This window comes from Pongo abelii, chromosome 6, assembly GCF_028885655.2.
Source record: "Pongo abelii isolate AG06213 chromosome 6, NHGRI_mPonAbe1-v2.0_pri, whole genome shotgun sequence".
NCBI classification, from domain to species: domain Eukaryota; kingdom Metazoa; phylum Chordata; class Mammalia; order Primates; family Hominidae; genus Pongo; species Pongo abelii.
Genome location: NC_071991.2, coordinates 10955579 through 10983367, shown reverse-complemented (window position 1 = coordinate 10983367; position 27789 = coordinate 10955579). Strand labels below are relative to the sequence as shown.

Sequence of the window (27789 nt, the reverse complement as noted above, 5' to 3'; positions counted from 1 at the left end):
CAGAATAGTCCCCTGAAACCGTGCTGTTGGCATTGCTGTTTCAGAGCTGAGGAAATAGAGGCCCAGGGAGGTGACTGGCTCCAGTTCACGCAACACACCAGGTGGGGGTGGGGAGAAACCTGGGACGTGAGCCCAGACAGCTTGAGAGCTGTCAGTGTCTATGCCAACAGCACCAGCCAGTGCTGAGTAAACACCTGCTTTTATCATCAGAGCAAAGAGGCTGCGTCCCCTGCCCTATGAGGTCCATTTCTGAGAGCTGTGGCTAATGGGCAAGAAGGTTGGGAATTTAGAGATTTGGGATAAAGATATCAAACACCAGAAAGGAAGAAAGAAGTGATCAGGTCGGGCATGGTGGCTGTTGCTTGTAATCCCAGCACTTTGGAAGGCCAAGTGACCTCGGATCACCTGAGGTCAGGAGTTCGAGACCAGCCTGGCCAACATGGTGAAACCCCGTCTTCACTAAAAATACAAAAATGAGCGGAGCATGGTGGCACATGCCTGTAATCCCAGCTACTCGGGAGGTTGAGGCAGGAGAATCACTTGAACCCGGGAGGCGGAGGTTGCACCAGCCTGGGCAACAGAGCAAGACTGTCTCACGAAAAAAAAAAAAAAAATAGAACTCTAGATCGCCCAGAACCGGAGGTCAGGCCCACCAGTGTGACCAGGTCAGAGGGCTTTGACTTTGAGGGGAAGGGGAGCACGTGAGAAAAAGGCCTAGGGGCAGGGACTGCCAACGTCATGGCCAAGAGAGGCCACATATGTGTGAGCTGAAGGGACATGAAGGATGTGTCTGGAGAGGCGCACGGGGAGGGTGTCCTTCGGGAAGCCTGGCGTGGTGTTGTCACCACCAGGTTTGGAAGAGTGCGGGAGCTGGGCAGGCAGCGGCTCCTCACCAGGACCTGCCTCAACCTTAGTCCCCTCTCGGGCAACTTGTCTGTCACTTCTGCTCTTTTTTCATTTTCTTTTCTTTTTCTTTCTTTCTTTTTTTCTTTTGAGACATGGATCTGGCTATGTTGTCCATGCTGGTCTCAAACTCCTGGCCTCATGACATCTTCCCCACTCGGCCTCCCAAAGTGCTGAGACTACAAGCATGAGCCACCATGCCTGGTCTCTTTTCTTTCTTTCTTTCTTTTTTTTGGGGGGTGGGGGTGGTGGGGGGTGGAGTTTCACTCTTGTTGCCCAGGCTGAAGTGCAATGGGACAATCGGCTCACCGCAACCTCTGCCTCCTGGGTTCAAGTGATTCTCCTGCCTCAGCCTCCCGAGTAGCTGGGATTACAGGCATGTGCCACCAGGCCCGGCTAATTTTGTATTTTTAGTAGAGACGGGGTTTCTCCATGTTGGTCAGGCTGGTCTCGAACTCCTGACCTCAGGTGATCCGCCTGCCTCGACCTCCCAAAGTGCTGGGATTACAGGCCTGAGCCACCGCACCCAGGCATTTTTTTTTTTTTTTTTTTTTTTTGAGCAGAGTCTCGCTCTGTTGCCCAGGCTAGAGAGCAATGGCGCGATCTTGTCTCACTGCAATCTCTGCCTCCCGGGTTCAAGCAATTCTTCTGCCTTAGCCTCCCAAGTAGCTGGGATTATAGGCATGTGCCACCAAGCCTGACTAATTTTTGTATTTTTAGTAGAGAGATGGGATTTCACCATGTTTTTCAGGCTGGTCTCAAACTCCTGACCTCGTGATCCACCCGCCTCGGCCTCCCAAGGTGCTGAGATTACAGGTGTGAGCCACCGCGCCCAGCCTCTTTTCTTTTTTTTCTTTATTTTATTTTTTATTTTATTTATTTATTTTGAGACGGAGTCTCGCTCTGTCGCCCAGGCTGGAGTGCAGTGGTGCCATTTCGGCTCACTGCAAGCTCCGCCTCCCGGGTTCACGCCATTCTCCTGCTTCAGCCTCCCGAGTAGCTGGGACTACAGGCGCCCGTCACCACGCCTGGCTAATTTTTTGTATTTTTAGTAGAGACGGGGTTTCACCGTGTTAGCCAGGATGGTCTCGATCTCCTGACCTTGTGATCCGCCCGCCTCGGCCTCCCAAAGTGCTGGGATTACAGGCGTGAGCCACCGCGCCCGGCAATCAGCTTTTTCTTAAAAAGAAGCGGCAAATCTCGTGGGGTCCACAAAATAGATGCGGCCCCTGGCCTATAACTTGAGGTTTTCACGTTGAGAGCCTGGAGGAGGTCCGCAGACGGTCTCTTCAGCGGCAATATCTCTCTCGACCACAAGAGGGGGATATGTGCTCAGGAACGTCGGCCCCAAAGCTGGAAACCGCAGCCCTGGTACCTGGTGCTGGCAGTTCCCACTCAGATCACCCTTAGTCACTCCTAGCTTTACTGCTCACTGCTCAGTGCGCCTCTTGGAAACCTTGGTTCATGAGGGAAAAAAGACAGAACTCACATGCTCACTGTTGCACCGTTCTGCCCAAATTTGGCAAATCTTTGGACAGCTCTGCCCTCGTGTTGCAGCCTCGGGCTTCGCAGGGCACGCCCCCAGCCTCACACCCTTCACCAATATCCCATCATTGCCCAGGACCCATAAGGCCTGTCGGGCCCAGGATGCCCTGGTCCAGCTTCCGGTCTCCTTCCCTGCCGCTTGCCACCCCACAGACTCTGTTTTTGGACAGCAGTGGGCTTATGTCAGCTGTGATTGCGATCACTCACCTCTGCCACCCGCAGACCTTCCTGCATACTGCTTTTTCTTTTGTTTTTTTTGTTTTTGTTTTTGTTTTTGAGACGGAGTCTTGCTCTATTGCCCAGGCTGGAGTGCAATGGTGCAATGTCGCCTCACTGTAACCTCCGCCTCCTGGGTTCAAGCGATTCTCATGCCTCAGCCGAATAGCTGGGATTACAGGCACTCACCACCATGTGTGGCTAATTGTTTTTTGTTTGTTTGTTTGTTTGTTTGTTTGTTTTTGAGACAGTCTCACCCTGTCACCAGGCTGGAGTGCAGTGCAGTGGTGCGATCTCAGCTCACTGCAACCTCTGCCTCTTGGGTTGAAGCGATTCTTCTGCCTCAGCTTCCCGAGTAGCTGGAACTACAGGCATGTGCTACCATGCCCGACTAATTTTTGTATTTTTAGTACAGATGAGGTTTCACCATGTTGGCCAGGCTGGTCAAGAACTCCTGACCTCAGATGATACGCCAGCCTCCGCCTCCCAAAGTGCTGGGATTACAGGCGTGAGCCGCTGCGCCCGGCCAGAATTTGGCGAACCTTTGGACAGCTCTCCAGTTGTGTTGCAGCCTCGGGCTTCACAGGTCATCAACCCCAGCTTCACACCCTTCACCGGTTTCCCATCATTGCCTAGGACCCAGTCTGAACTCCTTATAAGGCCTGTTGGGCCCCGGATGCCCTGGTCTCACTTCCGGCCTTTTTCCCTGACACCCACACCCACATACTGTTACCAGACAGCACTGGGCTCATGTCAGCTGTGATTGCGATCACTCAGCTCTGCCACCAGCAGACCCTCCTGCATGCACCTTTCCAGAAGGCTCTTCCCAGCATTCATTTTCTTTCTCTCTCTTTCTTTCTCTTTCTTTTTTTCTTTTTTTTTTAAAAAAAAAAAAACGGAGTCTTGCTCTGTGGCCCAGGCTAGAGGGCAGAGTGGCACGATCTCGGCTCACTGCAACCTCCGCCTCCCAGGTTCAAGCGATTATACTGCCTCAGCCTCCCGAGTAGCTGGTACTACAGGTGTGCACCATCACACCCAGCTAATTTTTGTATTTTTAGTGGAGACAGGGTTTCACCATGTTGGCCAGGATGGTCTTGATCTCGACCTCATGATCTGCCCTCCTCAGCCTCCCAAAGTGCTGGGATTACAGGCGTGAGCCACCCTGCCTGGCCTTCCCAGCACTTCATAAGCAGTTATCTCTTCCCAGAAGTCTCCCTCCACCCTGCGAGTCTGTGTTATGTCATTCTCTGAGCTTCCATGGTGCCCAGTGAGCCCCTGTCACACCACTTAGCGTGCTGGACTGCCTGCCTGCCTTCTCAGATGGAAGCCCCATGAGGGTAAGCACGTGTCAGCCTCACGCACGCAAATCCCCAGCACCTTAACACTGTGCTTGGCACCCCATAGGGCTCAGTAAGGATTTTACTAAATATGGCCAGGTACAGTGGCTCACACCTGTGATCTCAGCACTTTGGGAGGCCAAGGTGGGAGGATTGCTTGAGGCCAGAAGTTTGAGACTAGCCTGGGCAACACAGTGAGACCCCATCTCTTCAAAATCTTAAAAACTTAGCCAAGTGTGGTGGCATGGCCTGTAGTCCCAGCTACTCAGGAGGCCTAGGTGGGACAGTCGCTTGAACCCAGGAGCTCAAGGGTGCAGTGAGCTATGATTGTGCCACTGCACTCCAGCCAGGCTGACAGAACGAGATCCTGTCGCTGCAGAAAACTGACTAAATGTGTGAATGAAGGAATGAATGAGTGTGTTTTTCGCTGTTCCCTGAGGAGGGTCTGCAAAAGCCAGTACATTTCCTTCCACCCCCTTTCCTCCCTGTTCACTGGATGCCTCTCATTGTCTCCCTAGCCTCTGCAGACACATCCCAAGGAACAGTGCTGCTGAAGGACCAGTTCTGTCCCTTGTGATGGTAGAAAGAAATGGGATTTGGGCCAGGCGCGGTGGCTTACGCCTGTAATCCCAACACTTTGGGAGACTGAGGCAGGAGGATTGCTTGAGGCCAGGAGTTTGAGGCCAGCCTGGGAAAAATAGTAAGACCCCCATCTCTACAAAAAACAAAGATTAGCCAGGTGTGGTGGTGCATGCCTGTAATCCCAGCTGCTTGGGAAGCTGAGGCAGGAGGATAGCTTAAGCTCAGAAGGTTGAGGCTGCAGTGAACCATGATCATGCCAGTGTACTCCAGCCTGGGTGACAGAGTGAGACCTTGTCTCTAAAAAATTAAAAAAAAAAAAGAGGCCGGACTCAGTGGCTCATGCCTGTAATCCCAGCACTTTGGGAGGCCGAGGCGGGTGGATCATGAGGATCAGGAGTTCGAGACCAGCCTGGCCAATATGGTGAAACCCAGTCTCTACTAAAAATACAAAAATTAGCCAGGCTTGGTGGCACGCACCTGTAATCCCAGCTACTTGGGAGGCCGAGGGAGGAGAATCACTTGAACCCAGGAGGCGGAGGTTGCAGTGAGCCAAGATCACGCCACTGCACTCCAGCCTGGGTGACAGAGCAAGACTCCATCTCAGAAAAAAATAAAAAGTAAAAATAAATAAATAAATAAATAAGAGAAATGGGATTTGGAGTGAGGCCGACCCAGCCTCAGTACCTGCTCTACCACTTACCAGTGCCTTATTTTCTCCATTTGCAAAGTGAGGAAAACAGGATCAAGCTTGCAGGGTTGCTGTGAGACATCACCTGCCAGCCTGACATATGGTAGGCAGTCATTAGATCAGGGTCTTCCTCCCTCTTTCCCAGAGCCCCTACCTAAGCTCCCTCTCCTCTGGAACCTTGGGACACACACACCCCTGTAATTTCAAGTAGCAGCCACTACTTCCCTTACCCATCTCTGTCCTCCCCAAGGTTGCCCTGTCCTCTATGCCCCCACAAAGAGTAGTGCCAGGCACAGAACAGATGCTCCAAGGATATGAAAAGAATGAAAGAATGAACGAAGCAGCCACTGCAGTTTCCCATGGGGCATGTTCCCCAGTAGCCACCAGCCTCTTTATTTATTTTTTTTTTTTTGAGACAGATTCTCACTCTGTCACCCAGGCTGGAGTGCAGTGGTGTGATCTTGGCTCACTGCAACCTCCGCCTCTGCCTCCTGGCTTCAAGTGATTCTCCTGCTTCAGCCTCCCAAGTATCTGGGACTACAGGCACACACCATCACGCATGGCTAATTTTGTATTTTTAGTAGAGACGGGGTTTCACCATGTTGGCCAGGCTGGTCTGGAACACCTGGCTGGCCTCAGGTGATCCGCCCGCCTCGGCCTCCCAAAGTGCTGGATTACAGGCGTGAGCCACCGCGCCTGGCCTGGGCCTGGATTCTTGTGCATGGCATTAGGGCACCCCTGTGAGTTGCCCCAAGGATCACACGTGCACGACTGTGTCATCTGAGCAAACTCCCCCAAAGGGTGTCTGCATTCCCACAGCTATTGCTGGTGCTAACAGGACAAGTTCCAAAAAAGAAAAGCTTTTTAAAATGTTTTATTGATTTATGTTTGATTTTTGATAGAGATGGGGTCTTGCTATGTTGCCCAGGCTTGTCTTGAACTCCTGGCCTCAAGTGATTCCCCTTCCCCACCCCACCTCAGCCTCCCAAAGTGCTAGGATTACAGGTGCGAGCCACAGTGCCCGGCCCGAAATCACTTTCTAAATTTGCCCCTTTCATCATGTTTTCTTCTTGTAAACATTTTATGTCACGTGTACCCTGTGGCCCCCCTGATAGCCCTCCTCGGGCCCCCTCTGCAGCTTCTTGTGTTATATGTGATTGGAGCACCCCCAGAGCTTCGTCATCCATGACGAGCACCCGCCCTCTCTCCAGTTGGAATCATCAGCTGATGAATAAGGGCTGATTTCTTCTCAAATGATCACCACCCCCAATTCATTACATTCCAAAGACTGAGCTCAGAATGGCTTATCTGATGCTTGGTGCGGTTGTGCTTTTTTCGAACGCCGTTCATTGAGGACGCAGGTTCTCTCCCGTGTGATGTTCTCGGGCGCAAGCTGTGACGTGGGTTCCATGCTCTTCTGTGCCACGTCCTCCCCTGTGATTTTCGCATCTCCGATAACTGCTTGCCTCCGTCTGAGGATTTTCCTCCACTGGTGCCATTCATTGGGAGTCTCTCTAGTATGAATTATGAGATGAATGGAAATTTTCCCTCATTCATAATATTCAAAGCTTTCCTCCGCCCTGTGAATTCTTTGATATTCTCCCAGAATCCTGACCAAATGTTTTGCCATGTGTATCAGGCCAGTAGAGTTTAGGCTTAGAGTCTGCAATTTCCCCAAAGTGGTAACTTTTTTTTTTTTTTAAGAGATGGGGTCTTGCTCTGTTGCCCAGGCTGGAATGCAGTGGCACAATTATAACTCACTGCAGCCTTGACCTCCTGGGCTCAAGTGATCCTCCCATCTCAGCTTTCTGAGTAGCTGGGACTACAGGCCAGGCACACACCACCACACCTGGCTAATTTTTTTTTTTTTTTTTTTTTGAGACGGAGTCTTGATTGTTGCCCAGGCTGGAGTGCAGTAGCATGAACTCAGCTCACTACAGCCTCCACCTCCCGGGTTCAAGTGATTCTCCTCCTGCCTCAGCCTCCCAAGTAGCTGGGACTACAGGTGCGTACCACTATGCCCAGCTAATTTTTTGTATGTTTGGTAGAGATGGGGTTTCACCGTGTTAGCCAGGATGGTCTCGATCTCCTGACCTCATGATTTGCCTGCCTTGGCCTCCCAAAGTGCTGGGATTACAGGTGTGAGCCACCGTGCCCAGCCCCATTGAGGAATTTTAAAATTCCATTTGCTGGAAGAACCAGCCCGTTTTCTGTCTGTTACATGGCCATCTTGAAATAGTCCTGCCTGGAATCGCTTGAACCTGGGAGATGGAGGTTGCAGTAAGCTAAGATCGTGCCACTGCACTCCAGCCTGGGTGACAGAGCGAGACTCCATCTCAAAAAAAAAAAGAAAGAAAGAAAGAAAGGAAGAAAGGAAAAAGAATAAGAAAAAAATAGTCCTGCCTCCACAGTCCCTTCTTCAGCTTGTCAAAGCCAAAAAGTTTCCCAAGATCCTAAGTCTAGTAGGCAAGAAACACTTCCAATCCCTATTAAAGCCATGTTTGTGAGGGAACTCAAACTTTCTACCCACAGACACTGGAATTTCTGCTGTGGGAATTGGGGGACATTCTTGAGCCATGGAAACCTTGAGGCCGTTGGGACTCAAGAATGTGTGATGATGCCCTCAGTTCCGTGAGTCTTGTATTCTGGTTTATTTCTGCTCCACTATGTCTGAGGCCTCCTCTTCTCGCAGCAGCTATTGGGGCTGAAATGTCCAAAGTGGCTTTTGCAGTCACGTGACTGGTGCCTCATGTTCTTCCACTTTGTCTCTCTTCCCGACAGAGCAGCCTCATCATCTAGTACAGTTGTTGGGCTCTGAGAACCCTCTATGGATGCTCTACGCCATTGCGCCATTTCCTCTATGGCAACTCTCTATGGATGCTCTAGGCCATTGCACCATTACCTCTATGGCAACCCTGTATGGATGCTCTAGGCCATTGCGCCATCACCTCTATGGCAACCCTGTATGGATGCTCTAGGCCATTGCGCCATCACCTCTATGGCAACCCTGTATGGATGCTCTAGGCCATTGCGCCATCACCTCTATGGCAACCCTGTATGGATGCTGTAGGCCATTGCGCCATCACCTCTATGGCAACCCTCTATGGATGCTCTAGGCCATTGCGCCATCACCTGTGCTACTCCTGGCCCCTCCATGGAAACCGCTGCCCAGGCAGCTGTGTCACACCATGTGAACCTGCCTCTCTTCCACCCCCCACAAGCCCCCAAATGTACAGTTCACTGGACCAGGATCCCATATAGGCTGACTAACGATTTTTGAAGTCATCTGGCTCAAAAATGTAGGGAAAGGCAGCTAGGCCGGTCAGATGGCCCCTTTTGGAAATTGGAGCGGAAAAAGCAGACAGTAGAATCAGTAAGCCACAAGATGTCCTGAGGGCAAGTAGGGCCCGGTCAGACCAGTGTGCTGGCCAAAATTACACTGGAGAAGAAACTTGGCTGTTGAAGCAAAACCAAAATCAGCTATGCCATGGAGAAAATCCCCTCATTGTGGAGGGAAAATGAGCTTGGCTTTGGCAAGAGGATAAAGGAGGAGAGGGTGACAACAGAGCTGGGACTCCACAAAAGGCTGAGAGAAGCCAACCCAGGGCTACCTCCTGCCTGTGGGTGTCACTGCTGCCAGTTTGCTGCTCGTTCCCTTTGCTGTCAGTTGGCTTAAAAGTGGGCAGATGACTTAGCCATGCTGGTAAAACATATGGGGATTCCCGGCCCATGCAGCACGCTGTCCCATTTGCCAGGCGTGGTGGCTCACGCCTGTAATCCCAGCACTTTGGGAGGCTGAGGTGGGTAGATCACCTGAGGCCGGGAGTTCGAGATCAGCCTGGCTAACATGGTGAAACCCCATCTCTACTAAATATACAAAATTAGCTGGGCATGGTGGCACATGACTGTAATCCCAGCTACTCAGGAGGATGAGGCTGGAGAATCACTTGAACCTGGGGGGTGGAGGTTGCAGTGAGCCGGGATGGCACCACTGCACTCTAGCCTGAGTGACAGAGTAACAGTCTGTCTCCAAAAAACAAAAACAAACAAAAAAACAACAAAAATTAGCTGGGTGCAGTGGCAGGCGCCTGTAATCCCAGCTACTTGGGAGGATGAGGCAGGAGAATCACTTGAACCCCGGGCGGCAGAGGTTGCAGTGAGCTGAGATCATGCCACTACACTCCAGCCTGGGCAATAGAGTGAGACTTTGTCTCAACAACAACAACAACAAAAGTATGGGGAGATGGCTGGGATCTGGACCATCTTGAGACCATGAGGCAACAAGACCAAGGGGAAAAGCTCAAACACTAAGGATGGCAGAGCCTATGTCCTCTATGACAGTGTTGAGCCGCCATACCTATCCTGGAACCCCCACTTCCAGTCTCATTGATCTGTAAGTCACGTGTCTTTGTTTTCTAGGCAGATTTCTGCTACTTGCAGCCTAAAGCATTCCTCACCCCTTCTCAGAAACCCGTGGCTCTTGCTATAACTGCCAATGGAAAATCAAGCTAAGTTTAGACATTAGAAATTGAATTATTGCTTATATGGAAGGAATAAGAATCAGGATTGGTCCTAGCCTACAGAGGAATCCCAGCTCTGAGTCCTAACCCCAAGGCCTAGGGTACACAGATAAGGAAAGAAAGAGATATCTGGGAAAGTTCCAGACATTTTCTTTTTTCTTTTTTTTTTTTTTTTTGTCTCACTCTGTCGCCTAGGCTGGAGTACAGTGGCATGATCTTGGCTTACTGCAACCTCTGCCTCCCGGGTTCAAGTGATTCTCCTGCCTCAGTCTCCTGAGCAGCTGGGATTACAGGCATGCACCACCACACCCAGCTAGTTTTTGTATTTTTAGTAGAGACGAGGTTTCACCATGTTGGTCAGGCTGGTCTTGAACTCCTAACCTCGTGATCCACCCACCTCAGCCTCCCAAAATGCTGGGATTTCAGGCATCAGCCACTGTACCTGGCCTCTTTCTGGCTTCTCTAAGCAGAGCGAGGAGGCAGAAATCTACAAAACCTGACTCACCTCTATTAAGAACTCAATGGGAGAGTTACTGTAGGGAGAGGCAAGGATGTATTTTGGAAGACTTAGAATGCTGGTCCAAGGACAAGGAACGAGGCTGGTAGGAGAGAAGCAATCAGTTGATGAGGACCAGAGAAAGTTTTCTTCTGGTCCAACTTTCGCTAAACAACATGGTGTGTGTGTGTGTGTGTGTGTGTGTGTGTGTGTGTGTGTGTGTGCTGCTTCAACACAAGACATATGCCTGATTCTTCCCTTATGAAATGAGAAGCTGAATGCAAGAGCTCTAGTCTGTCCTCTTTAAATCTCTGTTTTTGAAAATATAAAACAAAGAGAAACTGGCATCCTCCTAATGTATCTTCGAAATACACATTACTGGCTGGGCGTGGTAGCTCATGCCTGTAATCCCAGCACTTCGGGAGGCAGAGGCGGGTGGATCACGAGGTCAGGAGATCGAGACCATCCTGGCTAACACAGTGAAACCCCATCTCTACTAAAAATACAAAAAATTAGCCGGGCGTGGTGACGGGCGCCTTTAGTCCCAGCTACTCAGGAGGCTGAGGCAGGAGAATGGTGTGAACCTGGGAGGCGGAGCTTGCAGTGAGCTGAGATTGCGCCACTGCACTCCAGCCTGGGCGACAGAGCGAGACTCCGTCTCAAAAAAAAAAAAAAAAAGAAAGAAAGAAATACACATTACTTCATTTTACTCAAACCTGGAGAAAAAGCACCCCCAGCCCCATTTTCCCATCTCCAAATAATCTTCAGCATTTGTAGAGATGTGGCCCCTGGAAGTTTATCAGCTATATGGGGCCCACCCAGGAGTGTGTTGCGATGATATTAGAATTTGCAACTGCCAGATTCTGGCACCAAACCCAGCACCTCTCAATGCTGTCCTTCTGCACCCCACATATTGTATGATTTTTTGGTTGGTTTTTTTTTTTTGAGATGGAGTCTCGCTCTGTTGCCCAGGCTGGAGTGCAGAGGCACGATCTCAGTTCACCACAACCTCCGCCTCCCAGGTTCAAGAGATTCTCCTGCCTCAGCCTCCTTAGTAGCTGGGACTACAGGCATGTGCCACCATTCCTGGCTAATTTTTGTATTTTTAGTAGAGATGGGGTTTCACTATGTTGGCCAGGCTGGTCTCGAACTCCTGACCTCGTGATCCGCCCGCTTCAGCCTCCCAAAGTGCTGGGATTACAGGCATGAGCCACCACACCCGGCTTGTATGATGTTTTGAAGGGGAAAGCCAGTGCACCATTGATGTTTGTTTGCCTGTTGCTTCATTCACTCAATAGAGACGTAAGGAATGAAAGCTTTGATTGGGATGAAAGAAGCAAAAAAGTTTAAACCCCTACTTTAATGGGATTAATGCTTTAATGTGAATGTTAATAAACCCTGAATTCCCCCAGCAAGTTTCTCTATATATCACTGAGGATTCTCTGAAATCCAATAAGGAAAAAAACTGGAAGACTCTTTCCCCTTCTTCGTCATCAAGGTTTTTCTTGGGGATGAATTGGCCTGATTAGTGCCTGAAAGTTCTCCCACGATCTGTCCAAGCTCATTCCTTTTTTTGTGTGAATTCTCCAATGATGAAAAAGCTAAGCTTGTCCCCAAGTGATTTTCCACACTAATTATACTCCCGAGGCTTGTCTCCAGTGTGGATGATCTCACATTCCGTATTCTCCACGCTTCCCCGAGTTTTCCGTCTTCATTACGTATGACCATTTTAAGTCCCAACCAAATTAGCTGATATTGTCTAAGTATGGAACTCTGATTGAAGGTTCTTCCTCATCCATTATACTCACAAGGCCCCTCCCTGCTACAAAATCCCAGATGTCTGATTAGCTCTGGGCACCATCTCAAAGCATTTTTACATCCATTACGCACATATGATTTTCCTCCATTGTGAATTCTCCGATGTTGAATGAGCTGTACTTTCCCGAAAGCTCTTTGCACGTTTCTGCATTGATAGAGTCTTTGTTGCATCTGAATTAGCTGATGCTGCATTGGAATGTTGACAATGCCTCCCCCATCCCCAGGGATTCTCTCCAAAATAAATGTTAGTGTTCAATAGCATGGAAGCCCCAGAGAAAATTGCCTATATAAACGACAAAGATGTTCTCTGTGATACAAACACTGTAATATTGAATAAATTCTAAATTCTGTTGCACAACTTGGCCATATCTTATTTGGAGTTTCTCTCACTTCTAAAACATGTAAATGGGATCGTGGATTTTTTTCTGTATTCATGGCACTCAATGGGATGGGGTCCCTAAAATGGTTCTCCACAATGTCCCCATATTTGTAATGGCCCGAGGGGTCCTTCTTGACCGCCACACAAACAAAGTCTACTCAAGACCATGGCATTAAAGAGTTTCATTGATGTGAAGCCAGCTGTGCCACACGGGAGGTGGAGATATTACTCAAATCAATCTTGCCAATGGCTTGGAGATTAGGGATTTTTCCAAGATAGTTTGGTGGGCAGGGGCTACAGTAGGGGGCCTGCTGACTGGTTGGGTGGAGGAGTTGAAATCATAGGGAATTAAAGCTGTCCTCTTGGGCTGAGTCAGATCCTGGGTGGGGGCCACAAGACTGGTTGGCAGGTGGGGACATCTAGTTGTCAGAAATGCAAAATTTTGAAAAGCATTTTTTCTTTTTCTTTGAGATGGAGTTTCGCTCTTGTTGCCCAGGCTGGAGTGCAATGGCGCGATCTCGGCTCACCACAATGTCCGCCTCCCAGGTTAAAGCGATTCTCCTGCCTCAGCCTTCCCAAGTAGATTACAGGCATGCACCACCACTCCCAGTTACTTTTGTATTTTTAGTAGAGACAGGGTTTCTCCATGTTGGTCAGGTTGGTCTCGAACTCCCGGCCTCAGGTGATCCTCCTGCCTCAGCCTCCCAAAGTGCTGGGATTGCAGGCGTGAGCCACTGTGCCCAGCCCTGAAAAGCATTTTTTTTCTAAATATATATATAGATTTTCCCTATTAATCAGATTTTTGTTTTCTTTCTTTCTTTATTTATTTTTATTTTGAGACAGTCTTGCTCTGTCACCTAGGCTGGATTGCAATGGTGTGATGTCGGCTCACTGTAAACCCCACCTCCCAGGTTGTTCAAGCGATTCTCCTGCCTCAGCCTCCTGAGTAGCTTGGACTATAGGCACCCGCCACCATGCCCGGCTAATTTTTGTATTTTTAGTAAAGATGGGGATTCACTGTGTTCGCCAGTCTGGTCTCGAACTCTTGACCTCAGGAGATCTTCCCCCCTCAGCCCCCTAAAGTGCTGGGATTACAGGCGTGAGCCACTGCGCCCAGCCTACTCTGATTTTTCAAAATGCTGTGGTAAAAACAAGATAGATATGTTAGAGTTAGTAGTCACTGAGAGATTGAAAAATGTCTTCAAGATGAGTTAAGTGTTGTCAGTTGTGTCTGCATGGCCAAGAACTTAGATAAAATGAAAAAGGATGAAAGAAAAATCATGTAACATAATCACAAAAGGTTGTGTTCACAATGATGTCGGGGATCTCACGAAGGTTCCTTAATATAGATAACATTTTAACAATAGCCCTATTTTAAGCAGTCATCTTTTTTCTCTACAATGTATTCCTGGAACTGCTTTGTTAAAAAGTCATATTTTCTCTTAATAATTACTCATATCCTGCAGCAGCATCGAATTCTAATTATAATAAACACATCATAAAAGCAAAAACATGGCCAGGTGTGGTGGCTCACGCCTATAATCCCAGAACTTTGGGAGGCTGAGGCGGGAGGATCATCTGAGGTCAGGAGTTGAAGACCAGCCTGACCAATATGGTGAAACCCTGTCTCTACTAAAAATCCAAAAATTAGCCAGGCATGGTGGCACTCTCCTGTAGTCCCAGTTACTTGGGAGGCTGAAGCAGGAGAATCGCTTGAACCGGGAGGCGGAGGTTGCAGTGAGCCGAGATCATGCCACTGCACTCCAGCCTGGGCAACAAGAGCGAAGCTCCGTCTCAAAAAAAAAAAAAAAAAAAAGGCAAAAACATAACAATAGGGTAGTCTTTAGTAATATACAAGGGTCATACTATGCTTGGAGTCATATGACTTTGGATATAGATGTGTAACAAGAGTGGTTATTTTACAGGCTTCAATGTACTCTGAAGTCCACACAAAACACAAACTATTCTGCTATTCTGTCCAGTCTAAAAATAGCCCTATGAAAAAAATATGTAACATTAACAATGTGCTTCCCTTTTAGAATTCTGGAGAATCATGAGGAAATTATGTATAAGATCTAGGGCTCTTTTCAAAATAAGCTTTTCAGAGAAAACTAAAATAATCCTTTCTCTTTCTTCAGATAAATCTCCCTGAAAGAAACAGAAACACGCCAAGTAATCCCATTGATCTTTTTCTTTTCTTTCCTTCTTTTTTTTTTTTGTTTTTTGAGACGCAGTCTTGCTCTGTTGCCCAGGCTGGAGTGCAGTGATACGATCTCGGCTCACTGCAACCTCTGCCTCCCAGGTTCAAGCAATTCTCCTGCCTCAGCTTCCCGAGTAGCTGGAATTACAAGCATTCACCACCAAACCTGGCTAATTTTTGTATTTTTAGTGGAGATGGCGTTTCACCATGTTGGCCAGGCTGGTCCCAACCTCCTGACCTCAGGTGATCCACCCACCTCTGCCTTCTAAAGTTCTGGGATTAGAGACGTGAGTCACTGTGCCCAGACTCAGTTTCGGTTCTTTTTTTTTTCTTTTTTTTTTGCTCTTGTTGCCCAGGCTGGAGTGCAATGGTGCAACCTTGGCTTACCACAACCTCCACCTCCCAGGTTGAAGCAATCCTCCTGCCTCAGCCTTCCGAGTAGCTGGGATTACAGGCGCATACCACCACACCCAGCTAATTTTGCATTTTTACTAGAGACGGGGTTTTGCCATGTTGGCCAGGCTGGTCTTGAACTCTTGACCTCAAATGATTCACCCACCTTGGCCTCCCAAAGTGCTGGGATTGCAGGCATGAGCCACTGTGACTGGCCAGTTTGAGTGCTTTCTATCAATCCACCTTTGTCTACTGATTCTTCCTCACCTTCATATTGTTACTGAGTCCATCTAGTGAGTTTTAAATTTTTGTTGTATTTTTGTTTTAAAATTTCCATTTGAGGGTAAGTGCTGTGAATCATGCCTGTAATCCCAGCACTCTGGGAGGCTGAGGTGGTCGAATCACTTCAATTCAGGAGTTTGCGACCAGCCTCGGTGACACGGCAAGACCCTGTCTCCACAAAAAATACAAAACTTGTGCTCGCTTCGGCAGCACATGTACTAAAATTGGAACGATGCAGAGATTAGCATGGCCCCAGCGCAAGGATGGCACACAAATTCATGATGCATTCCATATTCTTGCTATAGTCCACTGCCCGTTACCTTGCTTTGCTTCCCTTCCCGGTATCCTGCCATAACTCACAGGGCCCGTGACGTCATAGCCTTCCCACGTCCATCTCCCGTTGCACCATTGAGGTTGGCGATTGGAGAACAATCTCACCATCTCCACTCAGGCGTGGTACCTTGCCACCTGCCGCTGTAGCCCTCGTGAAACAATAAATAAATAAAAATAAAAATACAAAACTTAGCCAGGCATGGTGGTACATGCCTTTAGTCCCAGCTACTCGGGAGGCTGGAGGTGGGAGGATCACTTGAGTCTGGGAGGCAGACGCTGCAATGAGCTGAGATCATGTCACTCCACACCAGCCTGGGCAACAGAATGAGACTCTGTCTTTAAAAAAGAGGGCCGGGCGAGGTGGTACATGCCTGTACTCCCAGCTACTCGGGAGGCTGAGGTAGGAGAATCGCTTGAACCTGGGAGGCGGAGATTGTAGTAAGCCGAGATCCGTGCCACGGCACTCTAGCCTGGGCAACAAGAGCGAAACTACATCTCAAAACCTTAAAACGAAACAAAACAAAACAAAACAAAACAAAAAAAACAAGGCCAGGTGCAATGGCTCATGCGTGTAATCCCAGCACTTTGGGAGGCCGAGGTGGGTGGATCATCTGAGGTCAGGAATTCGAGACTAGCCTGGCCAACATGGTGAAACCCTGTCTCTACTAAAAATACTAAAATTAGCTGGGTGTGGTGGTTCACGCCTGTAATCCCAGGTACTCGGGAGGCCAAGGCACTAGAATTGCTTCAGGAAGGCAGAGGTTGCAGTGAGCTAAAATTGCACCATTGTATTCCATCCTGGGTTACAGAGCGAGACTCCATCTCAAAAAAAAAAAAAAAAAAACCCCAAAAAACTAATAAAAGGATAGTAAGGATACCAAACAACTCTACCCATATAAATCCAACAAGCTGGAAGAAATGGACCAATTCCTTGAAAACTACAAAGTACCAAAAAACACTCAATATGAAACATCATTTTTAAAGTCTTGTAACAATTTTAAAAATGGAATTCATGGTTTTTTATTTTATTGTATTTCAAGATTGCGTCTCACTTTGTCACCCACACTGGAGTGCAGTGGCATAATCACGGCTCTCCACAGCCTTGACTTCCTGGGCTTAGGCGATCCTCCCACCTCAGCCTCCTGAATAGCTGGGACTACAGGTGCCCGCCACCACACTCAGCTAATTTTTTAATTTTTTGTAGACATGGGGTTTTGCCAAGTTGCCCAGGCTGACCTCCAACTCCTGGGGTCAAGCAATCCACTTGCCTTGCCTCCCAAAGTGTTACGATTACAGGTGTGAGCCACCATGCCCAGCTGAATTCCCTTTTTTTTTTTTTTGAGATGGTGACTCACTGCACCACCCAGGCTGGAGTGCAGTGGTGCAATCTTGGCTCACTGCAACCTCTGCCATCCAGGTTCAAGCGATTCTCCCACCTCACCCTCCTGAGTAGCTGGGATTACAGGAGCCCACCACCTGTAATCCTAATTTTTTGTATTTTTAGTAGAGACAGGGTTTCACCATGTTGACCAGGCTGGTCTCAAACTCCTGACTTCAGGTGATCCACCCACCTCAGCCTCCCAAAGTGTTAGGATTATAGGCATGAGCCACCGCACCTGGCCTTGAATTCATAGTTTTAATAAAACAATTTCTTGTCTTTGTGGTCACATACAGCTAGTTTGGTGATTCCCTGGAAGGACCCACGTGACTGCAGATAAAGTTATGCTCTAGATGAAGATATATTACAGCGGAGGATACAATACAAGAACAGCAGGAAAAAGGGTATTAATAGATGAAGGCTGGAGAGGTCAAGTGCACACTTCTTTATCCTGTCTCTGCAGGAACATACAGACATATCTTTTCCAGGAGCAAACTGCAAGGACTTGTGTGAGATGTCCTTGCCCAGGAAATCCCACTTGAGTTCTGGTGTCAAAATTTGTGTGGTTAGGCCAGTTGCAGTGGCTCACCCCTGTAATCCCAGCACTTTGGGAGGCCGAGGTGGGAGGATTGCTTGAGTCCGGGAGTTTGAGACCAGCCTGGGCAACATGGTGAGACCTCGTCTTTATTAAAAAGAAAAAAAAAAATTAGGCTGGGTGTGGTAGCTCACGCCTGTAATCCCAGCACTTTGGGAGCCCAAGGCAGGCGGATCACCTGAGGTCAGGAGATTGAGACCAACCTGGCCAATATGGTGAAACACTGTCTCTACTAAAAATACAAAAATACTAGCCGGGGCCGGGGGCGGTGGCTCACGCCTGTAATCCCAGCACTTTGGGAGGCCGAGGCGGGCGGATCACGAGGTCAGGAGATCGAGACCATCCCGGCTAACATGGTGAAACCCCGTCTCTACTAAAAATACAAAAACAAATTAGCCGGGCGTGGTGGCAGGCACCTATAGTCCCAGCTACTTGGGAGGCTGAGGCAGGAGAATGGCATGAACCCGGGAGGTGGAGCTTACAGTGAGCTGTGATCATCCCACTGCACTCCAGCCTGGGCGACAGAGCAAGACTCCATCTCAAAAAAAAAAAAAAAAAAAAAAAATTAGCCAGGCATGGTGGTGGGCGCCTGTAATCCCAGCTACTCGGGAGGCTGAGACAGAAGAATCACGTGAACCCGGGAGGCAGAGGTTGCAGTGAGCCAAGGTCGCGCCACTGTGCTCCGGCCTAGGTGACAAGAGTGAGACTCCATCTGGAAAAAATAAATAAATAAATAAAACATTTGTGGGCTGGGTGTGATGGCTCGTGCCTGTGATCCTAGCACTTTGGGAGGCTGAGGAGGGCAGATCACCTGAGGTCAGGAGGTCGAGAGCAGCCTGGCCAACATGGTGAAACCCCATTTCTACTAAAAATATAAAAAAATTAGCCAGGTGTAGTGGCATACGTCTGCAATCCCAGCTACTCAGGAGACTGAGGTGGGAGGATCGCTTGTACCCAGGAGGCGGAGGTTGCAGTGAGCTGAGATTGCACCATTGCACTCCAGCCTGGGCGACATTCCTGCCATGTGACCAAACACAGCCCTTAACCACAGGTTGGGCATCATGAATCTTTTTTTCTTTTTTTTTAGAAATGGGGTCTCACTATGTCACCCAGGCTGGAGTGCAGTGGCATGATCATAACTTACTGTAGCTTCTTCTTCTTCTTCTTCTTCTTTTTTTTTTGAGACGGAGTCTCGCTCTGTCACCAAGGCTGGAGTGCAGTGGTGTGATCTTGGCTCACTGCAACCTCTCTCTCCCAGGTTCAAGTGATCCTCCTGCCCCAGCCTCCCAAGTAGCTGAGATTACAGGCGTTCGCCCCCATGTCCAGCTATTTTTTTGTATTTTCAGTAGAGACAGGTTTTTCCCATGCCAGCCAGGCTGGTCTTGAACTCCTAACCTCAAGCGATCCCACCCGCCTTGGCCTCCCAAAATTCTGGGATTACAGGCATGAGCCACTGCACCTGGCCAAGTATCATGAATCTTTATGTTTACTTTAAACCTGCTGACAGCGTGGTTCATCTGGGCTCACTGTTTTGGCCATGGAGAATAACATCTGAACCAGTAACTATGTGAATATTCCAGAAGTTTGGTTTTCAGAGTTTGACCAACGGCCATCACCTTGGCTACAGAGATAAATGAGAAAGGAGGAAAACAGACCTCTTGTGTTAACTCTTTCCTCCCACTCTTGAAAAAGGTATCTCCAGACCCAGATAGTTTCACTGGAGAAGTCTACTCATAGTTAAAGAAATATCAACACCAATTACACGTAATCTCCAGAAAACAGAAGAAGGACTGCTTCCTGACTGACGAGGCCAGTACAGTTGACCCTTATAGCTGCAGGTTCCCCAAGCATGGATTCAGCCAACCACAGATCAAAAATATTCCAAAATATGGACACCAGGTGCGGTGGCTCATGCCTGTAATCTCGAGAATCGTTTGAACCCAGGAGGCGGAGGTTGCAGTGAGCCAAGATTGCACCACTGTATCACTGCACTCCAGCCTGGATGACAAGAGTGAAACTCCATCTCAAAAACAAAACAACAAAAAAAACAGAATATCACCCTGGGTGGGCATGGTGGCTCACACCTCTAATCTCAACATTGCGGGAGGCCGATGAGAAAGTATCACTTGAGCCCAGGAGGTTGAGACCAGCCTGGGCAACATAGCAAGACACTGTCTCTACAAAAAAGTTAAAAAATTAGCTGGGTGTGGTGGTGCACCTGCAGTCCCAGCTACTTGGGAGGCTGAGATGGGAGGATCACATGAGCCCAGGAGTTCCAGGCTACAGTGAGCTATGATTGCAACACTGTACTCCAGCCTGGGGGAACACAGCGAGATTCCATCTCAAAAACAAACAAAAACAGGAAAAAACTCAGTTCTGCCATTACCTCTTCAAAACTTTTCCTTAACTTGCAGACTAGAGTTGAAGACCCCTCCACTAAGCTCTGGTGAGAGGCTAACTGAATAAGAACACTTTGACCTTCATATTATAATAATTGCTTTATTTATTTGTTTGTTTGTTTCTTTGTTTGTGACAGGGTCTTGCTCTGTCCCCCAGGCTGGAGTGCAGCAGCACGATCACAGTTCACTGCAACCTCAACTTCCCAGGCTCAAGAAATTCTCCCACCTCAGCCTCCTCGGTAGCGGGGACTACAAGCATGCACCTCATTGGGCTCATTTTATATATTTTTTATAAAGAGAGGCATCGGCCGGGCACAGTGGCTTACCCCTGTAATCCCAGCACTATGGGAGGCCAAGGCGGGTAGATCACCTGAGGTCAGGAGTTCCAGACCAGCCTGGCCAACATGGTGAAATGCCATTTCTACTAAAAATATAAAAATTAGCCGGGCGTGGTGCCACATGCCTATAATCCCAGCTACTCAGATACTCGGAAGGCTGAGGCCAGAGAATTGTTTGAACCTGGGAGGCGGAGGTTGCAGTGAGCCGAGATCGCGCCATTGCACTCCAGCGTGGGCGACAAGAATGAAATTCAGTCTCAAAAAAAAAATAAATAAAAATAAATAAATAAATAAATAATAAAATTAAATTAAAATAAAATAAAATAAAGAGGAGTGTCTCGTCATGTTGCCCAGGCTGGTCTCATATTCCTGGGCTCGAGCAATCCATCTGCCTCAGCCTCCCAAAGCACTAGGATTGCAGGTGTGAGAGCCACTTGCGCCCGACCAGAGCTGGGCTACTACATATCTTCATTAAACTTTTTCATCAGGGTCAACTGGACCCTGGCTCCTGCCCCACCAGTCCTATGAGGCTGCAGAGTGTGTGGCCCCAATAAAGATTCTCCCCCAATCCCTCTACCCCCAGATCTTCCTGCAAGGTTGGCAGAGCTGGATGCTCTGAGAGCTAAGGGCACATGGGACAACCAGTGCCTGGCCAGAGGAGGGGAGGAAAACATGTGACGCCTCACTGAACACAGAACAGCCACCCCCGCATGCTTCTGCAGGGCGAGGAAGGTCAGCTCTTGCCTCCTTCTCCAACCCTCCTCCCAAACACCAAGCAGGTTTCTAAGAATAGTAAAAGGCCAGCAGATCCATCTTCAGGGCCTCTGTGATCAGAAATGTACAAATACCTTTTTCTTTTTTCTTTTCTTTCTTTTCCCTCCCTCCCTCCCTTCCTTCCTCCTTTCTTTCTTTCTTTTTTCTTTTTCTTTTTTTTTTTGAGACTGAGTCTTGCTCTGTCGCCCAGGCTGGAGTGCAGTGGTGCGATCTCTGCTCACTGCAACCTCCGCCTCCTGGGTTCAAGTGATTCTCCTGCCTCAGCTTCTCAAGTAACTGGGATTACAGGGGCCTGCCATATTGCCCGGCTAATGTTTGTATTTTTAGTAGAGACGGGGTTTTTCCTTGTTGGCCAGGTTGGTATCCAACTTCTGACCTCAAGTGATCTGCCTGCTTCGGTCCCCCAAAGTGCTGGGATTATAGGTGTGAGCCACTGTGCCTGGACCAAAGACCTTTTTCTTTGTGCCTTTTGGGAGTTCATAAAGCACTAGTATCTGAAAAGCTGTTTCTGCATCCCACACTCAGAATGCATGGCGGAAACAGTCCAGGAATGCACAAGGCTTGCCTGGGAATCACATTCAGCAAGTTCTGGGATAGAAAAACTGAATCTAAAGGAAAATTGTATTGTGTACTTACCAGTACTCTGTAGAGTGTTTCAGTACCATGAGGCCAGGCGTGGTGGCTTATGCCTGTAATCCCAGCACTTCGGGAAGTTGAGGCAGGAGGATTGTTTGAGGCCAGGAGTTCGAGACCAGCCTGGGAAACATAAAGAGACCCCATCTCTACAAAAAATATAAAAATTATCCAGGCATGTTGGTGCATGCCTGTGGTCCCAGCTACTCTGGAGGCTGAGACGGGAGGATCCCTTGAGCCCAGGAGGTCAAGGCTGCAGTGAGCTATGATTGTACCACCACACTTCAAACTGGTCAACATAACAAGATCCTGTCTCAAAAATAAAAAAAAGACATGAGCTAGCTGACTTTTTTTTTTTTTTTTTTTTTTTTTGAGACTGAGTTTTGCTCTTGTTGCCCAGGCTGGAGTGCAATGGTGTGATCTCGGCTCATCGCAACCTCCGCCTCCCCGGCTCAAGCGATTCTCCTGCCTCAGCCTTCCAAGTAGCTGGAATTACAGGCATGTGCTGCCACGCCCGGCCAATTTTGTATTTTTAGTAGAAATGGGGTTTCTCCATGTTGCTCAGGCTGATCTCAAACTCCCAGCCTCAGGTGATCCGCCCGCCTCTGCCAAAGTGCTGGGATTACAGGCGTGAGCCACCGTGCCCGGCTGAGCTAGCCGGCTTTTGCATGTTGCAGTAAATTTGCTAGGGCTTTCTGAACAAAGTTCCACAGACTGGGTGGTTTAAACAACAGAAATCTATTTCCTCATAGTTCTGGAGGCTGGGAGGCTGAGGCCAAGGTGACGCCAGGCTTGATTCTCTCTGAGGCCTTTCTCCTTAGCTTGCAGATGGCCACCTTCTCCCTGTGTTCACGTCCTCTTTCCTCTGTGCACGTTTGTGTCCTAATCTATCCCCCCACAACCTTTTTTTTGGAGAGACAGGATCTTGCTATGTTGCTATGTTGCCCAGGCTGATCCCAATTCCTGACCTCAAGTGATTCCCCCCACCTCAGCCTCCCAAAGTACTGGGATTACAGGCGTGAGCCACCATGCACGGCCCCATCTCCCCTTCTTCTTCTTCTTTTTTTTTTTTTTTCCTTTGAGATAGAGTCTCCCTCTGTCGCCCAGGCTGGAGTGCAGTGGCTCAATCTCGGCTCCTCGGCTCACTGCAACCTCCTCCTACCGGGCTCAAGCAATTCTTCTGCTTCAGCCTCCCAAGTAGCTGGGACTACAGGTGCGTGCCGTCACGCCCAGCTAATTTTTGTATTTTTAGTAGAGACGGGGTTTCACCATGTTGTCCAGGCTGGTCTGGAACTCCTGACCTCAAATGATCTGCCTGCCTCGGCCTCCCAAAGTGCTGGGATTACAGGCATCAGCCACTGCACCTGGCCCCATCTCCCCTTCTTATAAGGACACTAGTCAGATTGGGTGGGGGCCCACCCCAATGACCTTGTTCTAACTTAACTTCTTTAAAGACCCCATCTCCAAATATAGTCACATTCTAAGGTCCTGGAGGTTAGGACTTCAACATATAAATTTGGGAGACGCAATTCAGTTCATGACACAGATACATCTCCGGCAATTCAACACTTAACAAAAGCGTGATTTCTTCACGTTTTCCACTGCTTTCATCTTCTCAGTCGTTAAGTCAATAAAAGCCTCCGAGTTTTAAAAATACCTTAGCAATTTTGACATTTAGGAAGGTTCATAGTTCTCAGATTTGCCCAGCTTGACGTGATCTTATTTTTCAGAGGAAGCAGCCTCTATTCAGCTCCTAGTCACAGCCAGCCTTCTGGAACATTCTTTCGAGCATTTGAAGGCTTCCAAGAGATGGGAGGGGGTGTCTTTTATACTGGAACGCTTTGAGTAATCTAGCTCATGCAGGCATTCCTCTTCATGAAGGACTTAGCTACCTGACTTTTGACCAGAAACAGATGATTTTACCTCAAAATTACTTTTTAAAAAAGAAGTTGACCTACCACATATCAAAAAGATAATAGCGAATAGAAAAATTACTGCAGACAATTTATAGAGTCAAGAGACCTAGAAAGGCTTCAATTCCCGCTACCACACTTTGAGAAAATTACCCAACCTCTTTGATCACGTTTGCCAATTAAAAAACGGGCAACTCGTCCAGGCACTGTGGCTCATGCCTGTAATCCCAGCACTATGGGAGGCTGAGGCAGGAGGATCACCTGAGGTCAGGTTCGAGACCAGCCTGACCAACATGGAGAAACCCCATCTCGACAAAAAATACAAAATTGGCCAGGCATGGTGGCGCATGCCTATAATCCTAGTTACTCGGGAGGCTGAGGTAGGAGAATTGCTTGAACCCAGGAGGTGGAGGATGTGGTGAGCTGAGATCGCACCATTGCACTCCAGCCTGGGCAACAGAGTGAGACTCCGTCTCAAAAAAAAAAAAAGTGAACAACTGAATTGAAGATCTTCAATTACTGGCCAGGTGTGGTGGCTCGCACCTGTAATCCCAGCACTTTAGGAGGCCAAAGTGGGAGGATCTCTTGAGGTCAGGAGTTTGAGACCACCCTGGGCAACATAGTGAGACCTCGACTCTACTAAGAATACAAAAATTAGCTGGGCGTGTTGGCATATGCCTGTAATCCCAGCTACCTGGGAGGCTGAGGTGGGAGAATCACTTGAACCCAGGAAGCAGAGGTTGCAGTGAGCCAAGATCACACCACTGCACTCCAGCCTGGTAGACAGAATAAGATTCTGCCTCAAAAACAAACCAAAATGAAACAACAAAACAATGCAAAGTTGGCCAAATGTGGTGGCTCATGCCTGTAATCCCAGCACTTTGGGAGGCCAAGGTGGGCGGATCGCTTGAGCCCAGGAGTTTGACACCAGCCTGGGCAACATAGTGAGACCTCCTCTCTACAAAAAAAAATCAAGGAAATTAGCTGGGCGTGGTGGCACGTGCCTGTAGTTCCACCTACTTGGGAGGCTGAGGTGGGAGGATAACTTGAGCCCAGGAGGTGGATGGAGGCTGCAGTGAGCCATGCTCACACCACTGCACTCCGACCTGGGCGACCTCAAAAACAAAACAATGTGGAATTGTGGAACTGGCCAGGTGTGGTGGCTCATGCCTGTGATCCCAGCACTTTGTGAGGCTGAGGCACAAGGATTGCTTGAGACCAGCCTAGGGAACAGAGTGAGATTCCATCTCTATTTTTAAAATTTATTTATTTATTTATTTTTCTGTGAAAGGGTCTCACTCTGTCACCTAGGCTGGAGTGCAGTGACACAATCTCAGCTCACTGCAACCTCCACTTGCCGGGCTCAAGCAATCCTCCCACCTTAGCCTCCCAAGTAGCTGGGACTACAGGCACATGCCACCATGCCTGGCTAATTTTTTAAATTTTTGTAGAGATGTGGGTTTTGCCATTTTACCCAGGCTGGTCTCGAACTACTGAGTTCAAGCAACTCAAGTGATCCTCCCGCCTTGGCCTCCCAAAGTGCTGGGATTACAGGCATGAGCCACCGTGACCAGCCTAAAATTTTTAAATAATAATAAAAAAGTCTTCAATCATTTCCTTCTATAAAATTCTAAGATTTTAATATAAAACAAACAAGCATCTTTCATCACATTGGTATCCTCAATTTACCCTACAAATGAAGATTATTCCATTAAGAAGATTATTCCATTAAATTTTGACCTTAAGCCTAGTTGCCCCACCATTACCCATCTGAATCAATCCTTAACAATGCAGAATTGGCCAAATGTGGTGGCTGACGCCTGTAATCTCAGTACTTTGGGAGGCAGAGGCAGATGGATCACCTGTGGTCAGGAGTTCAAGACCTGCCTGGCCAACATAGTGAAACCCCGTCTCTACTAAAAATACAAAAATTAGCTGGGCGCGGTGGCAGGAACCTGTAGTCCCAGCTACTTGGGAGGCTGAGGCAGGAGAATTGCTTGAATCCAGGAGGCGGAGGCTGCAGTGAGATCATGCCACTGCACTGCAGCCTGGGTGATAGAAGGAAACTCCATCTCAAAAAAAAAAAAAAAAAAAAAAAAAGACAGAAAAAGAAAAAAAAGACTGTGACTTGTCCTTGAAGTTCCTTCAATATTTGATGGAGTTCCGGACTTCTAAAGGTCTGTTTTTTCCTATATTTATTACTTCTTAGATTTAATAAATACGTGTCAAACCCCCCATGATATAAGAGAAAACCTCACATAAGTCAAAATACAAGACCATGTGCTACATGGCATTATGGAAGTGTAAAGTACTAAGAGAGTTTTGGAAAGGAGAGGATTACAAACTTCAGAATAATTTATAACTGTGTACATTAAAAATCTTTTTTAAAAACTTTTATTTTAGGCTCAGGGGCACATGTGCAGTTTTGTTATATAGCCAAACTCGTGTCACGGGGGTTTGCTGTACAGATGATTTCATCACCCTGGTACTAAGCCTAGTACCCAATAGTTACTTATTTTTTCTTCTCCTCTCCTTCCTTTTTTTTTTTTTTTTTTTGAGACAGAGTCTCACTCTGTCGCCCAATTTGGAGTGCAGCAGTGAGATCATAGCTCACTGCAGTCTCAAACACCTGGACTCAAGCGATCCTCTTGCCTCTGTCGCCCAAGTAGCTGGGAACATGGGCAAGTACCACCATGTCTGGCTGATTTTTGTATCTTTCGTGGAGATGGGGTTTCACCATGCCTCCCAGACTGGTGAAAATCATGTCTGCAGAACTTATCTTTGGTATAAATGCTCTGACGTTTAACAAACTTTTAGTGCCCTCAGAAAGCTTCCCCAGCTCATTTCTTTACTGTGAATTCTCTAATAGCCAATAAGAGGTGAGCTTGGTGGTCGGGTGTGGTGGCTCACGCCTGTAATCCAAGGGCTTTAAGAGGCCGAGGCAGGCGGATCATATGAGGCCAGGAGTTCAAGACCAGCCTGGCAAACATGGTGAAACCCTGTCTGTACTAAAAATACAAAAATTAGTTGGGTGTGGCTGTGCGTGCCTGTAGTCTCAGCTACTTGGGTGGCTGAGGCAGGAGAATAGCTTGAACCTGGGAGGCGGAAGTTGCAGTGAGCTGAGATTGCACCATAACACCCCACCCAGCCTGGGTGACAGAGCGAGACTTCATCTCAAAAAAAAAAGAGGTGAGCTTGGATTGAAAACTCTTCCATCGTCTTCACATTCCCTGAGGCTTTTTTCCAACATGAAGTGTTAGATGATGAATGAGGCTCAATCACCACTGAAAACTTCCCCACATTGCTTGAACTTACAAGGTTTTTTCTCCAGTAGGAATTATCTGATGAGAAGAAAGGATTGAACTTCCTCCAAGCAATTTCCTTCATGCGCTGCACAAAGAGAGTTTCTCTCTCATGTGAATTATTTGGTGCTGAAAAGTTGATTGTTTTGTTTTGGTTTTACTGAGACAGGATCTGGCTCTGTCATCCGAGTTGGAGTGCAGTGGCACAATCATAGCTCATTACATCCTCAATCTTCTGGGCTGAAGTGATCCTCCCGCCTCAGCCTCCTGAGTAGGTGGGACTACAGGCACATGCCACCACACATGGCTATTTTATTGTTTGTTTGTTGAGACGGAGTCTCACTCTTGTTGCTCAGGCTAAAGTGCAGTGGCGTGATCTCAGCTCACTGCAACCTTCGCCTCCTGGGTTCAGGCTTCTCCTGCCTCAGCCTCCTGAGTAGCTGGGATTACAGGCATGGCCACCACGCCCGGCTAATTTTTGTGTTTTTAGTAGAGATGGGGCTTCACCATGTTGGCCAGGCTGGTCTCGAACTCCTGACCTCAGGTGATCCGCCTGCCTCGGCCTCCCAAAGTGCTGGGATTGCAGGCGTGAGCCACCGTGCCCAGCCTTTTTTTTTTTTTTTTTCCTGTAGAGACAGAACCTCATTATGTTGCCCAGGCTGGTCTTGAGTTCCTGAGTTGAAGCGATCTTCCCACCTCAGCCTCCCAAACTGCTGAGATTGCAGGCATGAGTCACCTTGCCCAGCCTCTCTTTTTTGTTTTGTT

General features: G+C 48.2%; 1 non-coding gene across 1 annotated transcript; it reads left to right on the top strand.

Moving 5' to 3' along the window:
• The first annotated feature begins 15553 nt into the window (after positions 1-15553).
• LOC112134561 (U6 spliceosomal RNA) lies at positions 15554-15657 on the top strand. Its single transcript, XR_002915962.2, has one exon. It is a non-coding gene; the product is annotated as a U6 spliceosomal RNA (small nuclear RNA).
• Positions 15658-27789: the final 12132 nt, after the last annotated feature.